Genomic DNA, 17,903 nt, shown 5'->3' with positions numbered 1-17,903 from the left:
ATATTCCATCACATATACTTTTAACCCAAACTTTATTGCCCTTGAGTACTTTGTTGGCACCTTCACATGTCCAAAACAGGAAGGGGGATTCCAATTACTTTGCAACAGCTTCCCAATTCATCTTTAATAGAGACGAAAACACAGAAGCTTGGAGCAGGTAATTGGATGAAACTTTCCTGCATGTAGAGCTTCTCAGGCCTCACTTCATTTTTTGATAAAGATAATTGAAAGATGGGGAGACGAATGAGTAATTTACAGAGGAGGATTAAGAAAATGCCTACACAGGGTGCTAAATTTATTCTTGTTATACTTGTGCAGTACTGGTTCGAAGCGCTGGGCCTCAGGTTGCAACTTGCCACCCTCTTAATCAAATTTTTCCTCCCTAGAAGAATTTGTATCAGTTTAAAATGTGTTTTCAATTTTGTACTAATGAAAGTCCTCCCTAAGGTCAGGATACATCCCAGGTCTGCAACAAATGCGTTTCCTTTGTGATGCTAAAGAAAATACTAAAATGCCTTCTGGTATATGATCTCACATATCAATTTATGTCATTATGAGTGTTTTTTTAAATTTTTTTCTCTATGCTTTCTTATGAAAAAGGAATGTGGTAACAAAGCTTGGATGTACTTCTAATTTCAAATGAGGGAGAGGTCCTATTTGCTTTGCTACATAGGACTGGGACAATATTCTAAAAATCAAAGTCTTCTGTAAATGCTTCAAAGTATAGTTGTAATTTTTTGCTGCATATAATAACATCACTAACATAGCAACTACCATTATAAAAGTATTGTTAATCAATTTCACAGCTTAGAAAATCCTACAAATGTTAGCTGATTTGATTTAGGTAAAAGCAAGATGTCAAATGAAGCTTTGTCACAAAGATCTTTGGCTCAGTGAAATTTGTGTCATGCAAAATGAATGCCCTTTTCTCAAAACAACCAGATGAAACCTGAGCTATTGGTGAATTTGATCTGTAAGCAGATGACCTGACTATTCAAAGCTGTCTGCTACAGTGTACTCTAGCAAGCAAGACCAAGTTATTATGACTTTTGAATCTAGTGAAGTTTTCACTATCAACTAATTAGAAGACTTTGCTTTTAAATCTGCTCTGCATTTCTGCCATGTCATGTAAGTGACAACATTAAGGGGACACAGAGAGAGTTGTTCTTGCTAAGTGATACATTTTTTTTCAGCTGCTTGTATGTTCACTGACCTGAATCAAAGGGTCTTGCACAGAAGAAAGAGATCCCAGCATCGGCTTGCATGCCAGACACCCCAGAGGCTTCTACAGTCTCAATAAATACTACCATACATGACTTTTACAATGACCTGTTTGTTTGCGCTATATATATATATATATATATATATATATATATATATATATATACATATAAAATTAGTAAAAATGTTACCAAATGTATCCAGTAAGTGTTTTGAAGGAAACTACAAGGGGAAGTTTAGACTTCCTTTTGAAGTTGAAGAGTTTTGATTGTTACTATATTGAGTAGTTTCCAATATCTTTACATTCATACTGTAGATGCTATTCATATTTGTAGAAATTATATACATTTTCTCTTTTCTCTGGTGCAAAAGTCTATCTTTCTAAACTACACTATTTATTGTGGTGGAAAATTCAGGGCTTTGTGCATAAGTTTAGTATCTCACAGCAACCGACTTAAGAAAAGACTATGGCCTCTTTAAATCCACTTCAAAATCTCTAATTAGAGGGCGCCTTAGTCTAAATCAGTAAATAAATAGTTGACTGTGACTTGAAAAACAACATATTTATTAACATTTAACTGAAGCCACATTTTTTTTTTTCTGTTTTAGTAAAAGTCCTCTTAATACCACAAAAAACACAAGACTTGAAGGCACCAGGGTGATTTATTTTTTTCCAATCATTGTGGGTTCACCTACATACCTGCACATAAATTCATCTTTCTTTTACTGCTTACTTTAAATGCTTTCTGGTCTTCCTCTCACTAATATTTAAGCACAAATAATTACCAGAGCTTCTTTCACTAATTCTGATAATTGCACCGCAAACAACTGATGTGAAAGAGTCTAAGCCTCATTTTGTTTAATAATCTGTAAATCACAGGGGGTTTAATGTGCTTCCTGACTCTTGTTTTTAAGTGAGATGCTGACATTCAGGTTATAAGCTCTTTGTAGCAATTTCCCATATTTATGAACTATGACATGGCCTAAAACAAAAGTGGACAAACTATCAAATCAATACAATGACAGCTGGATTAAAAACAAAACAAAACAGTGAATGGTGTGTTTTCCCCACTACATGGATTTTGCTGCTGTGATACAAGCACACTTAATTTTTCAAACGCTTGCAAAAAAGTGTTCAGAGAGCAAGATGACTGATCCAGCTCTTGCCCCCCTCAGAATGGCTCTTTGATAAGTGGAAGTGAAAAGTGATAAGACAGCAGCGGGCAGAAGCACCGGTATAAGAGCCAGATGATTTAAAGATCTAATATCAGCCAGTATAGCTATTCCTATTCTAAATTTCCTTAATTTTATTCTAATGCACTCCTCACCCATTTCTGCACTGTCACACAACACAAGGCTCATAGCTGTTAACTGCCTTCTGAATATAAAAAAATAATTTTGATGCACAAGTTTAAAAGAAGTTAACAGTATAAAAAATATCACCAATTCCATCAAAGATTGTGCAATGTTAGAGTATTTGGATATTAGAAGGGTCTGCACTGCATCAATGATATTGCACTTTACTTTAAAATAGTTTAAATTACTTAGGTAGATTGCACATAATGTATAATTACACAATGCGTGAGGACACGGCTGCAATTTGTATGTCCAAAACACACATAATACTACCATTTTACAATGAAGCACAGCAAGACAAATACGGGATTTGTAATCCTGCAGCTTTCTTAACGACTTTAGGTACATTCAGTTTTACATTTAGCTTGCTTGCTAATATATTGTGATTGCTATAGAACTAAGGGTGAGAAATTTCCAGATCAAACTTCCATTGTTATCTTCAAGTGAAGATAGAAGCACTGAGTTTCACATGGTGGAAATATTAATGTCTTGATCCACTTACTCTGTCTTACTTTATTTTTCTTCTACTAACTAGCAAGCAAAAGCTAATGTGCTGCAATGTCATGTTAAATGAATCTGCCACCCTGAGCATCTGTTAAAAGCATTTTAAAAAAGGACATATAGAACTACTTGGGGTTGAGAAAAATGAACAAAGTATAAATAGAAAAGGAGATGCCAGAGTCTGTTTTCATTCTCACACTTACTCCATATCCAGACCAAATAATTAAGCTCGAGAAAGAACTATAGCTGCACATTAAATGCAGTTTCATGTCACTTCACTTTCAGACACGATTTTGAACCAAGAGAAAGATATAGCTCAGAAATGGGTAGGCTATAATAGGAGAAAGGAGAGATGGCCAGTCATCATCACTAATATCTGAGCTCAATACCCTTAGGAAATGTGTTAGTCCAGCTTGACCAAATGGTCTTTTTTGTCTTGTAATGGTGTTCTGTCATGGGGTTTGACGAGGTATATAATTTCAGATCAGGATAATCAGAGAGCCTGGTTCACATTATAACAAAGTGTGACAATTTTCCACAAAAGGTCAGAGCCCCAATCACTTAAATTTATGATCCTCAAACATCTGTTTCTCCCTCAAATTATGCAGAGCTGTTTGTCCTGAAATCCTTCCTGGGTCGCAATAAACCAACCAGAAAAGGCAGTTTGAAAATGTCTATAATTATCTCCTTTATATTCGGATTGACAATGTAGCAACTTTTCCGTTTACTGTTCCTTTTTTCTAGGTATTCCAACAACTATGTCTTCTCACCCTTGAATGTTGTTACTTATCTTACCAGTCTTCAGGTTTTGCATATATAACAGCCTGAATGATCCTGCTAATTAAAGTTTCACTTAAACATAAACATTAGCATTTCAGATTCAATTCAGGGCAAATTGTAGGAGGCATATAAAGTAATTCAAAGCAAATTTGAATAACCTTATGTCAAAACATCTATATAAGGCTAGCCTGGTGACTAAATCAGGGAGTGACCGTTAGTGACTGCAAAAGGATGCATGAGCTGTTTAAAAGCTCCTACACGCCTCATTTGAAACCCAACGCTACTTGATGTTGCAACTTACTACAAGGATCCAGTGTCCATCAATAATTGTGCCTCAGGTGTAACTTGTTCCCCTTTACAAGCCTTGAACACCTGTCTTTCTAATCCTGCCAATTAACCTGGAGACTAGTGACTAGCTTGGATTACATTCAACATAGCTTGCTCATCCTTTAGTCTGCTGCGTCTGCCTGTGCAATCTCCAAACGACAGTAACACAATCCTCTTTTTCTATCCACAATCCAGGCAAAAAGAAAAAAGAAAAACAAAAAACAGCACTCTGGGAAGGAGTCCTGTCTTTATGTCTCCCAGCTCTAGCATTTGGCCTCCCATCAAAAGCAACCAGCCATCCACCCCACCAGTATTTTCATTTTCGTGGTATGTGCTGCACAGTCTGTTTCAGACCTTGTTCAGGTCGGTATTCAAGTCACAGATGTAGTGGCTGAATTATGTTATATAGGGCAGGTATTAAAGTGAGTGATTTATTTTTCTGAGATTGAAGTCAGACTTTAGCCTGGAGCCTGTCATGTGATTTGACTGCCCAAAGTCAATCCCCTAGTTTTACCAGGCACTTGTTCCAAACAAGGCCATGTTCCCAGGGGCCACACTCATTCTTATCGATCTCCAGAATATCATCTTTAAAACACACCCTGAGGTAGACATCAAGCATGAAAAGGCTCCCCGAGGACATGGGCAGAACAATAGAACAATGTAAGTACATACAAGGCCAGTTGCTACAGGCGAGTGATAGTGTAAGGTTGTTGTGTTTTTTTTTTGTTTTTTTTTTTTCCTGCCTTTAGGCAATAATGATTAGCAACAAACTCTAGTTGTCTTTTGCTTCATTCCATTGATGTCACTGTAGTACCAAAGATGAAAAACAAAAGAGAACAGATGAAAGTAAAGGTCTTATGGGAATGACTATTAAAGAAAGTGGCAGAGCAGCTTTGTGTCCACTGTTGGTAAAGTATTGATCCACCTTCAGATTCTCGTATTTCCTTCAATTTAGAAAACATATTGCTTAAAAAAAATATAGGAAGACGTAAGCTCTTCATTGATCCTTTGTATTCCAGTAGAGTGCAGGACATTGACCAAAAGAAAAAGGCATACAACATGACAAATGGGGGACCACCACACCCTTTTTATTTTTATTTTTCACAGTAGTTAATGTTATCAAATAAATGTGTCACAAAAATATTTAGGGGTTCGATACCAGTGGAATACACCAGTTTAAATATAGTGGGGGTTTTTTGTTGTTGTTGTTTTCCCAGTATAAATTTATAATTGCATAGATTCATTTAGGTTTCAAAAACATTCCTCAGAAATTTTGATCCATACTGACATGACAGCATCACAAAATTATTGCAAATCTGTCAGCTGCACATCCAATTTGCATATCTTCTGTTCCAGTGCCTGGCCAAAGTGCAACACTGGATAGTGACTTTGAAGGCCACTGGAGTACAATGGACTCCAATTCAGACTTATTGACATAGCACTTTTTTTTTTTTTTTTTTTTACAGAAGAAGAAGCCGTCAGAAGATGGGTAAATTGTGCTTGTGAAGGTGGTCGGCAACAAGGCTCACGTAGGCTGTTGCTTTGGAACAGCTTGGTACGAAGATGCCGAGAGAGTGCCAAGAAAATATTCCCAACACTACTATGCCACTAAAGTTCATCTGTCACAAAGTTAGATTGGTTGTGCTTTCAAACACATACCTTTAAACTATTGATTGGCTGATTATTTAATTCAATTTATTTTAAAAATACTTTGTTAAACCAAAAGGGAAATTAAAGATTTGTTGCAACTAATTTTTCAAAGAGTAGGTGTAGATGTTGATAGCTGTGAGCAATACAGGTCTCCTGTAGCAGTCACTGTTACAGCAGATCTATGTAAGCCTCTGACTGAAGTCTCATTTTTGCTTGTTTGGTAGTTTCTGCAGGAGTCGCTGCTGGGGAAGTAGCTTACTGTTCTGGTGGAGATGGTGTTGTCCACACAGAGGTTTATATAGCTGCTCATACACATACATATACATCAGAAGAGCTCAGCCAAAGTTCTTAAGCTTCCCGTGACCACCTACAGTTTCTTCTATTTTAACTTGCTTCTGAACTAGGGATTTACATTCTGGGAAAAGCAATATAACAATACTATCTGATTTGCCAAGATGAGGTCTGGCATGCTTGACTGATCTAGAAAGACAGTTAAAACAAACCCAGGAAGGATGGGGTGAAAAGTTGTCCAGAGGCTCACAGAAGTCACAGAAGCTGGCTTGGTGTCTCTTTATGTGTAAAACAGGAATACACTTTAGAAAAGGGGAATTTAATGAAAGATTGTTTATACTCACTCCAAGAGCAGAGTACCTGCCCACTGTCCAAACTGGTCTTTTCCCATCAGCTGAAGTCTCTGCAGCCACAGCTCCTGGCACAGTCCTCTTTGAGAATAGGGCCAAACTAATTACAATCAGCTGCCTTCAATCAATGCCTGCAAAAAACAAATCTGTAAACATGCAAATAAAACCCATTCTAAAACATGCGAGAGAATTTCTTTCCCTACTGACAGTGGAAGAGAATGAGGTGCGGTTAAAATCACCAGACATTCCCCGAAGTGTGTATGTATCTGTTATGTCCATAGCTTAGCAACAACAGGGCTGATGACATCAGATTCAGTGTCGGCAACATTGATGGTGGAATGTGTTTGGTTGCCAAGATAACACTGATGGATGAAAACTTACTTCTAATAGTTTGATATCTGGACTTTAGAGACAATACTTTACAGCATAATGTCCTGAATTTCACCATCTAATGTTGACAATTATTGCTAATCATCTTTGTTCTAGACACTCCTCTGCAAATCTCTGACATGATCCTGCAACCATGTCTCAATAAAACATGTAACATTGCTTTTCCGATACTCTGGCTGGAGTTCATCTGTATTGTTTGCCAGAGATTTGATGAAAGAGATGGTTTGAATTTCCCTCTTCTCTATCTCCTCTTTGCTTACATCTTCCGCTTGCTTTTCAACTAATCGAGGATTAAATATCATATTTTAACTGTTTATAGACTCGTTAAAGCCAACGCTTCAAATCATTAGTTGAAGAAGTTAGTGTTCCAGGATAGGTGTTTATTTTGCATATAAAAGCATATAATATGACGATGGTTGAAGAAAGCTACAGGCAGATTCCAGCAGTCTAAAAAAACCTATGTAAAATGTGAATACCTGTACACAAAATCAGCTGATGAGAGGTGGAGGATTTTGAATAAGGTGTACGATGATCTGGGAAGTCAAACAGGTAGGCTGAAGAAATTGACTAATAGAAAAACTGTGAGGTGTCATGTTTAAATGTTTAATTCTCTGTTGAGTCTGCAGATTGTTAACTTCTTTCACATTGGACTCCAGTGAGCTTGCCCAACCACTGTCTAAACATTGGACACTTACTTTATCAGATCTTAAATCCTGAGCTTCAAACTAACCATCTACCAACTGCCCTTTCATTCATTGCACTGTCCTTCATCTGATAAAAAAAGAGCAGCTGTTCATGTCAATGATACACTTAGGTTTCCATCATTTATCAGCAGACATATTGTGTGTTTGTTCGAGCTTACAGTTTTGTGCTACAAGTCAACTTAAGCGCTTACAGGCTGCCTCTCATAAGATAATATCAAGTTTGTGCAATTTTACTTAGACGATAAACATTGATCCATGACCTTTATCATCGCCGGCAAGCAGATACAACAAAAGCACCAATTTTGAATCTGCTTGATGACATAGATAATGCTGACGCCAGGAGCCTTAAATGATATCTGAGAGGCTGGGATCAGGTTTAATTGATTCAAAGCAAGTGTACCCTAGGGAAGAGTTATTGAAAAGAAAACCCAGGACAGGGCTTTCAACCCAATTTTGAGCTAGAAAGTATTACATGAAAATATAAAAGGTCTTATTTTAATCTACTGATCAAAAGCAGAACACTGAAACTACTGACATATGTCACTTTTTGTGAGTTTGAGATCAGATAATTTACTATTTGATTCGCATTTCCCGTACATGGTTTGGTTTTCCTGCCAGTTAAGAAATTTCCACTTCTCTAATCTTTACTCCAAATGTATACATCAATGATGTGAGCTTTTTAAATTACTTCTATTCATGAAATAATTTAAGATCTAAGCTGATGCATAACATCAATACATTAAAAAGACTTTCTTTAGAAAATTGGTGTTTCATAATATTAATTTTTTTGAGTTATTATGAGTTATTATTTCTATTCATGAAATAAATTAAGATCTATGTTCATGCATAACATTTATACATTAAAAAGACTTTCTTTAGAAAATTGGTGTTTCATAATATTCTATTTTTTTGAGTTATTAATTTCCTTACCCGTTGATCAAAATCAAAAATATAGAGGTTTGAACCATTTCCCTCTATGTGTAATGGATGTGCATATTGTTTCAAATAATAATAATAATAATAATAATAATAATAAAATGGTTTAATTATATTATATTTGTATGGCTAATGCTAACAAGTAGAAGGAAGTAAAATTGAAAGTCAACCAACTGATCTGAGAATGTCAAGAACATTATAGGAACAGGCTTATGGCACACTTGATAACATGCTTTCTTCACTGTGTAACCAGTCCACTGTGACAGTCTGAATCCACAGACAGTATTCAATGCAATCCCAATGAGCAATAAACAGACAGAAATAAACACAAAGTAAAAGCACAACTTGGCAATCAGACTCAAGAAGTGGAATCATTCAATCTTCACCATGCCACAAAGGATAAAAGAAGTCAAAAAGGTCTTTAAACTCATCTATTTGTTCTGTTTTTGTAAGAAATTTGCTGAATCTAAGCAGTCATATTCAGTAAATTAGAATATGCATTCCAAGGATGCTCATATGTCAGATTAGAAGTACCTTCTTTAAAAATAACAACCGGTAAATAAATAACTAAGAAGAGCACTTTGCATTATTCTGTGACTTTGTGAACCCACCTAGATTTCTAACTCACAATGTAATGCTTTCTCTCTTTGCTAATATACAGAATAAATAAAGTTGAGCTGATGTTGGAGAGCAACATCAGCTAATGATGAGCATTACTTATCTCCACTCTAATAAGGTCATATTAACCCTTGTGCAGTCTTCAATGGAAGATTAGATACATGCCCCCATTACATAATGTTTGATTTGTATTTGCAGCATGCTTACAATTGTCAATTTATGAGGTCACATAAATTTGTACTCTCTAAAAAGGATGACAGAAGTAAAACTTTTTGGTGGGTATGAATGCCCCCCCACCCCCAAACAAAAATCTCCTCCATCTCTCCCATGGGCAATGTTTTCCAAAGTGGACTCGCTAAGGCGTAGCAAACAAGAGTGAATGCCCAGGCCGGACTGCAGGGAAAGGCAGATCAATGAGACAGCTCACCAACTCATGCGTAGCAGCTTTGTGAAGGTATGTGGACAGTTCTGCTTTGGAGACCTTAAATCAGTTTTTATGGGTTATATATGCGTGTGTGTGTGTGTGTGTTTGTGGAGGGGAGGAGGTTTGGGGCTGCTTATCTGCACTGGATCTGTGGCGCATGACGCATGCAGGGGGATGGTCTTGTTCTTGTGTGATTCTGAGAGACTGAAAGACACAAAGGAATAACATATAACCTCTGTGGACAGAAGGGAATTGGTAAAGCTTGAATACTGTAGCTGGAAATAAAAAAAAACAGGTTTGTTACCATACATATGATTAGGAATTAAATGGATTTACGGTACCCAATATTTTCTTTAAACTTTTTCAAGCTTTGCAACTAGAGATGAAATTCTTTTGTGCTTGAGCAAAACTCCAAAAGTATGCTCAACTCAAAACACTGCAGGCTGCATTTTCTGTTCACTTCCGAAGAGGGCACCAAAATAATAGCATTGTGAGCTGCGCTGAGGTCAAGTTCCCATGCAAAAAAGCTTTATAATTGTGGAGTACAACTTACAGTTGTCCAGTTAATAGATTCCCTGAACTGTGTACCTATACAGCTCCTCTACCTTTACCAACTGTCTTGTGTTTTTCTCTCATTACTGTATTTTCAGGACTGTAAGTCGCAGCTTTTTCTCCATAGTTTGGATGGTCCTGTAAGATATAGTACAGAGCAACTTACATGTGTTTTTGTTTTTTTCTCCTCATGATGCATTTTTTGAACTATGCATTACATGTTAAGTCATACTGACCAACATAAACCAAATAAATATTATTAATTGTAACCATAAAGAAAGCTAAAGGCAGACTGAAAGGAAATGACCAGCTAGAAGAATGAAGGAGTTAGGTCCTTAAATGATGCGCCGTGAGGGTTGAGAATGGTACAATTACTTCGAAACGTCCTGGTATTTGCCAAAAAAAGTGAATATATGAATTTCAGTTGGGCCTTCTTGGTGCAGTTTTATGAACACAACCGCCTCTCTATCGCCCTGAATTTACTGCAGGTATCTTTGCTCTGCTCTGCTGTGCACTTCGTTGGCTACGGTAGAAATATTTGACGTGGTTGTATAGACCATCAGAATATCAGCAAAACAGAGCTGTTTCTGACCCCCTGCTTGGATCTCCGCCCCCCTGTGCTGCGCTCCGCAAAGGAACGGATTCTGCAGTAAATGCGCACCCATTATAGTCTATACAAGAGTATTTACATGGCCTCTGCACAGCCATGCATGTGGCACCATGCATAGCATCTCCTCATCACAAAGTCTGCACTTATCTTATTTTTGCTGTATGCCTAAAGTGCGGAGTCAATTTCCAAACATTACACCGCTCCAACTTGAAAAAGTACAAGCACGACATCCATATTTTCAAAATAATTCACCAAGACAGACTACATTTTCTTGAACATAGCGGTAATGATAGACATTTTGGTATATTTATACATCATTGCTGTCAGCATGTATTATTTACGGCTATGCGTAAACACAAAATGTGTGGATTTAATTCTGAAATATATTAAGTCAAGTTCTCTCGCATATGTCGCAGTTGAAGAGTCAGTCAAGGCAGATGAAGTAGGAGAGCAATGGAGGGCAAAATCATTAATTTTGGAGGTTGAGAATTACAGTATTTTATATATGCATCATCTTCATTAACACTCACATTATTGTGATGTCTCTCACTTCTCATGCATTCTTCTCTGAGCTCTTCTGGGGTTCGCAGTGGAGCAGAGCTCCATGTACTGAACACGAATGGCTGCACTCCACCAGTAAAGTGCACAGCAAAGCAGAGCAGAGCGGAGACATGGCAGTGTAAATCCAGGGTGATTTACAGCACAACCATCGGTATGTCAGAAATCGCCAGCAGACTTCCAAGCCAAAGCCGACAATTTCCCTCTGTTTCTTAAAAAACAACCGAGTACAAGATTTCACCGGAACGTCTCATCTGCATAAACTAGGTCTCCTTCATATTTGACAATTTCTAAATAAATGTGACTTAGAGGGACTTATGTTTTTATTTATTTATTTATTTTTTTTATCTCTTTGTGACACATTTTTTGATTTAGGAGACTTACACTAAAGAGCGATGTATAGTCCGGAAAATATGGTAATGCTTTCCTTGTCCAGCCTGTCATTGTAGCTTGACAACTCTTTGCACCGTTGGATGATACATTGAACAGCGCTCTGAGAAATGTTTAAAGATTCCCATGTTCTTTTCAACCAAGCTGTACTTTCAGTCTCTCCACAGTGTTATTCATCGATCTTCATGATGCTGCTTGTTCTCCAGTGTTCTCTCATAAAGCTCAAATACACATTCTTTTTTACTGAGAATCTGTATTTATACTCAGAATAAATCACACACAGATGTACTCTAATACTAGTTTACCAATTTAATTCTGAAGGTAATATATAGCTTTATTTTTTTTTTTTGTTTAGAGGTAGAAGACTTAAAAAGATGGCTTAACATATTCATGACAGTTTTAAGATTTTTATTTTTAGAAAATTTTGATAGGCTGTATCTTCTGCAATTTTTTTGTGATGGTCTATCATAAAGAATGACAATAAAATATAGTGAAGTTGATGCATTGTCAAAATGTGGAAAAACAGGTTTAAGAGGTGTAAATATTTTTACAAGAAAAGAAAAAAAATATCACCCATACTTTTCTACCAGAAGCTGTTGTGTTATGTTATGTTTCTGGCTCATCACATTTTCCACTGTAATTCAAGGTTAACAGATAATTTCATGTTTGTTGAAATCACATGTGTAACTAAGCATGAAGACGGATATTAGAGGCTTTAGATATATGCCAAAATTGAACAAATAAAGGGCAGATGGGAAGACAGGTATTGCCAAGAAACAGAAGATCCATGGGAAACATGTAAATGCCCCTCTTTTTCTCATAGTTATCCACATTTGGAGTGCAAAATAGTAAATAGGCTACTCCCATAATAAATCAAACAAACTCCAGGATTTCAAAAAGTCCCTTATGAAACAAAATAATATGCTTGTTGTTGGCATCATGGGAGACAGAAAAACAAAATGGATAAAAAGAAAAAGCCCAAAGCATTTTTAGACAGGTTATATTACAGTTTTTTCTGAAGCATTAATTTAAATTATGAAGGAAGAAATAAATTCAAATGCCCTAAAAATAGTAGTCAATGAGAAAAAGTTCCACTCACAAAAGATAATGATTATCCAAGCCCATTTACATTTAGACTGGTATTTTGTTGCAATTTTCACGCATGTCCGCAGGTACCTGACAGCTCGATGGAGTCTCACAGTTAGTTATTAGAGTCTTGCTTGAAAATTTCAAATTGAAGTGAAAGGAATATTCTGCCAATGGCATCTAATCAGCCAAGGAGAAACAGTTGGCAGGCTGACACGAAACATGTTCAAGACATAGTACGTTCAAGAAGTCTGTTAATACATGTTTATATCATTTTTGGGGCAGGATCCCTTTTTTTTGTCTGTTCAAATTCCTTAATCGTAATCAAGACAAGTCTCACTTCATTTTGATACCAGTTTTTAGCTTTTGATTATTGTCCGTGCAAAATAAAAGAAAGTTGGAAAAACTGACTTTTAGATCCATAGTTCGACTTGTTTTGATTGGTCCGTCAAATTCCTAACAAAATTCAATGGTCAAATTTTAACACCAAGCCTCGCCCCTCACAACATTAAGTCTAAAGTTTTACCCCCATCCTCTTTGACAGAAGTTATAAATTTTGCCATTTTTTGCTGACCAGAGTTGAAGAACACTGAAAATGGCAGAAAAACAATAAGGAAAAAGGCTTCGAAGCCCCCAAGTCAATGCAAAAAATGTGCCAAACTTATGTTTACCACCATAAGTTCGAGCAGGACGTTTGAGCAAGAGAAAATGAGCTAGCTGTTTAGTCGTCATATGAGGATGGCAGCAGTTGTGTGCATCAGCCTTTACAAGGATGCCAATCAACTAGCTGAGTAGGCTCAAAACAAATCCAAAATAATGACACAGGAAGAAGCATTATTCCTCCACCACAGAGGAAGTGGCTACAGCTTCCATCAAAAAAGTTTTGAATATTTCTCACCAGACCTGAAAAGACTCTGACCAAACTTAAAGTCAAGGCTCACTCATTTTACTGCTTGATGGTGTTTTACAGAACTGTTGGGCGGGCTCAGAGAAGAAACTGAAGAATGCCTGTGGTAACGACACACACAAGTCACTTTCACCATTTGAAGATATCCAAGTCGATGAAGTTGTTGCGACGTGACTGACTGGTTGTTTGTGGTGACAAGCAACTGAATAGGTGTACCTGATAAAGTAGTTTATTTTGGGTTGCAATCTGTTGTATTTCATAAGAGCCAAACATCTTCAGAAAAAAAAATACAATAATTTTAGCTATATGAGCATATCAATACTTTTTTCTTCTGTCAAATATTTAGCTACAAATAACTAATAAACCAGTTTGCTATGGTAAAATATTTGTATACAAAACACATATTTGTTTGGCCTTTGATGCTAGGATTACAGATAACTTGTGAATCTAAAAGTGAATGTGTATAGATATACTCTATTTTTGTAGTTAATGTTTTCTTCTTTTTTTCTGTCCAGATTAACTTCCCTATCTGAATGTTTTCAGTGGCTGTGAGTTCTCACAGATGGATGACCCCTCTCTTACTATCTTACTTATCCACCTACACCACAAATCTTTGTTTGACAATGTTCACTTTTTTGCAGAAAACATATATAAACCCTTTTTCCTCTCCTCTCATCTCTTTTCTTGAAACTGACCAGAATGGGATTAAATGATAATTCATCCTTTATTCTCTTTTGGAAAGCTTAACAGCCCAATCCCACTCTTGCATGTCTGATCCTCTTATATCAGTGTACTCACTGACGTGTTTTCAAAATTCCTTCCCTTTTATTTTCCATGCCACTGCTACCAAAGCCACCAAATTGTAAACATGGTAATAAGGGGAAAAGAAGCAAAACCAAATGAAAGAGAGGAAAAAGGAATGGTTGAACTTTACTGGATCCGGCATCTTTTTTTCTGCGTTCACCCTTCTTGTCTCCAGCTATAAGAATATTCCAAAGCTTACGAGATACACATTAAGTTTTATGTGAATAATAAATCAAGTATTATTTCTAGCTTCATTTTTAGAAAAAAACAAGATCTTAAAATACACTTTGGGACGTTAGCTTTTGCAAACTCTCACATCTGAAAAATATTATAAACATATCCTTGTTTAACTTTCTAGCTTTAAGCCAAAGATCTACCTATACTTGCTATACTTGGCTAAACAGCAAACATATATTGATTGGAGGTGTTTTCCCTAAGGGAATATGACAAGTATGAGTTTCGTAGCATCATGATAGCTGAAAAACTGACAATTTCCTTCAGACACTCACAATAAGAGTCATAAGTGTACTTACAATTTAATAACATAACAACATTAACATACCATTCTACGATGTTATTGAAAGATAGGATGATAAAATATTCTACTACTACTACTGTCAGGATTTTGAGTTGCTTTTGTTTTTTGGTTTGTGTTTTTGATTTCTTTTGATTTAGATCAGCCTTTGTTTCTGTACCACTTATTAATCTGTTCTTAGTTATTTTAGGTTAAATCACATTCACTGTGTATTCCTTGTGTTTAGTCTTTCTTTGCTCCATTAGATTTGTGTTTTGCCTGTTTGTTTTCACTCCCCTTTGCTCCTCTCTCTCCTTTCATTTCTCTCTCTCCGCCTTCATTAAATCCCAGTTTGCTACGCTCTGCTCTTCTTTAATGCAGAGTTGCAGAATTGTTGAAGCCAGATACATGGAAAATCTTCTGCCAACCACTGAAGCAGGTTTAAGCATTATGTTGAGGAATGGTAAATGGCCTGAGCTTTATCTAGTCCAGAGAGCTCCAAAACGCTTTACGCTACATTTAGTCATTCATCCATTCACACGCTGACGGTGGTAGGTTGTTCCGAGGCAGACTGACAGAAGCAAGACTGCCATACAATCAGTGTCTCTGGGCCATCTGACCACCATCAGCAGACAATGAGGGTGAAGTGTCTTGCCCAAGGACATAATGACGTAAATGGACGGACTGGGGGATTGAACCGGCAACCCACTGTTTATTAGATAAACTCCTTCCTGCTCAGCCATCGTTACCATTGTTGTAAATCCTTGAGTTTGACACCTTGCATCAAAGGGCAATGATTATATGATAGGGTATTGCAATAAAGTTATCATTTTTAAAACTCTAGGTATATTTTGCCATCTCACTATTCCCTTGACAGTAAATTCAAAACATTTAATTTCTTATCTTAGAGATCTTTTGGTTATTAAATTTAAAAGCCATATTCAGATTCCATGGATTCTCATTGTGAATTACGTCTGACAGCAGAGGAGCAAGAAGGTTTATTTTTGGAGAAATATTTTACTTTTTTTACTGCATTCTTCCTCCCACCTTTAAACCCCTTTGTCTATGAGAGGACAAGAAGCTTATAATGATGTTGCAAAAAATTGATCTGTGTCCTATTATATTTTTTCTTGTCAGTGGGTTCCCTGACCAGTGGGTATTCTTGCTGGAGGATGAGAAGGGGCTATGTGGGTGGAAAGGGATATTACAAATCATGGATGCACACTGGAGAAGTGATCAATACGGAGGCTGTAGTTAATCTTGTTTATTACTCCTTTTGCAATTTAGAATCCAGATTTTATAGCAACTGAAAGAGTGGCAGCTAAATTGAGAAAGCTGAGGATCACGAAAGCATAAAATCAGAAACAGGGGCAGGAGAGAAGGAATGAAAGGTGAAGGAGACAGTCACCATGGAGATGACAATAATCCTGGTCATGTACTGACAGTGTTTTGTTCTCCACAAGGTACAATCTTCAAAGACACTCAACATACACAACACACAATGCATTGTTAATCTCTACCAAATGCATTACTGATGCCAAGCAAACATGAAGACACGGAAGCTTAGAGATGAAGAGGAAGCTGGGGTGCTAGTATCTGAAGCCAAAATAAGAAAGGGACCAAAAATCAGGGCTTTAGAAGGACAAAAACAGGCATTCAAGAGCATGTGACTTTTTCAGTTTTGTTGTTACCATTATCAAGAAGCTACAAGTACTTACAAGCTAAAAGTAAATGCAGCTGTACACAGAAGCGTATAGAACTGGTATGAGCAGAAAAGCAATCTTTTCTCTATTTCAACTCAACCAGATACACTGACCACAGGTTAGTGACTTCAGTGTTCAGTAAACCTTGCAGTGCAATGTCCAATCAAAGGAGAAGGCGCAGTGATATTAAGCTTGAAGGGACAAAGAAGAAAGCAGCTGGATGGCCGGTAACAGAAGTCATCTGTGTTGCAGGGCAGAAACGGTGAAAATACAAACTAAGGTGTTTGGGTGTGGACATGCCTTTGAATGTACATAGCGCTGTACTGTTCCTTCCGAGGCAATGACTATAATTTTGTCCTCAGCACCAGTGTTAAGAATAATACCTAACAATTTGATGCCACTGAGCTTAAATTACAAGAGAAAAAAACATTTTTATTAGAAAGAGGAAGACAAAAAAAAAAAGACATCTGAGTTTTTAAGATTGGGTAAACAAGCTATCATTTATTCAGGTTGCTTAAACCTTTGGATTTTACATCTTGGTATGTCACGTCACATTTTTGTTTGTATATTTTATAGGCTTCATTAGATAAAAGTGAATATGACACTGCCGTACAGCTTGTATGGCAGTGTTACTGTTATATAGCTTGCATCACAGTGTAAATATTTCAACACACAGTCATTAATGTCTAAACTGCAAGCAACAAAAGTGCATACCGAGTTATTTAATCATATAACTGAAAAATAATCAGATCTCTTTGCAGGTAGGAGTGTTAAAATAAAAAAAGTTATGTATTTTCCGAGCACACTGTGCCATTTGATAGCACGATCAAGTATCTACGTTACTTTCAGTTGTTGTAAAAATGCTATATACATCAACCATGACTTAACAGAATTATGACTTTACAATTTAGTGCCTTGAAAAAAAGTCTCTATCTTTTTAAGAAGCTGCTGCTCTTTCCAACACTCGTAACTGATGAGGCCGCTTGCCTGAAGGAGCTGAGTGACTGAGTAGCAGGGTAGGGGTGCTCTGTGAAGTGGAAGCTCGGGCTGGGAACTGCAGCGCCACGAAACTGCTTTTGTGCAAACAGGCGGTGCTTTGAGAACAAAGCGCTTAGGCATCACTGAATGGCAGCCAGGGAAGAGTCAATGATTTCTCAAACCTCCATGAAAGAATCAAAGAAATACTCTCCAGGTATGTTTTTTGTGAAGAGAACATTATAACGTGATGTAA

At 36.9% G+C, this 17,903-nt stretch overlaps 1 long non-coding RNA gene across 1 annotated transcript in view; it reads right to left on the bottom strand.

Annotated features, from left to right (window-relative positions):
• Positions 1-10,159: 10,159 nt before the first annotated feature.
• LOC103130273 (uncharacterized) overlaps positions 10,160-17,903 on the bottom strand; it is an 18,981-nt gene continuing 11,237 nt past the window's right edge. Inside the window, exon 4 of the long non-coding RNA XR_001660311.1 lies at positions 10,160-10,238. This is a non-coding gene — a long non-coding RNA (uncharacterized LOC103130273). The remainder of the gene's footprint in view (positions 10,239-17,903) is intronic.

Source organism: Poecilia formosa, unplaced genomic scaffold (genome assembly GCF_000485575.1).
Source record: "Poecilia formosa unplaced genomic scaffold, Poecilia_formosa-5.1.2 Scaffold10, whole genome shotgun sequence".
Classification (NCBI taxonomy): Eukaryota; Metazoa; Chordata; class Actinopteri; order Cyprinodontiformes; family Poeciliidae; genus Poecilia; species Poecilia formosa.
Note: the sequence above shows the minus strand (reverse complement) of the source record. Positions and strands in the feature narration are given on the sequence as shown.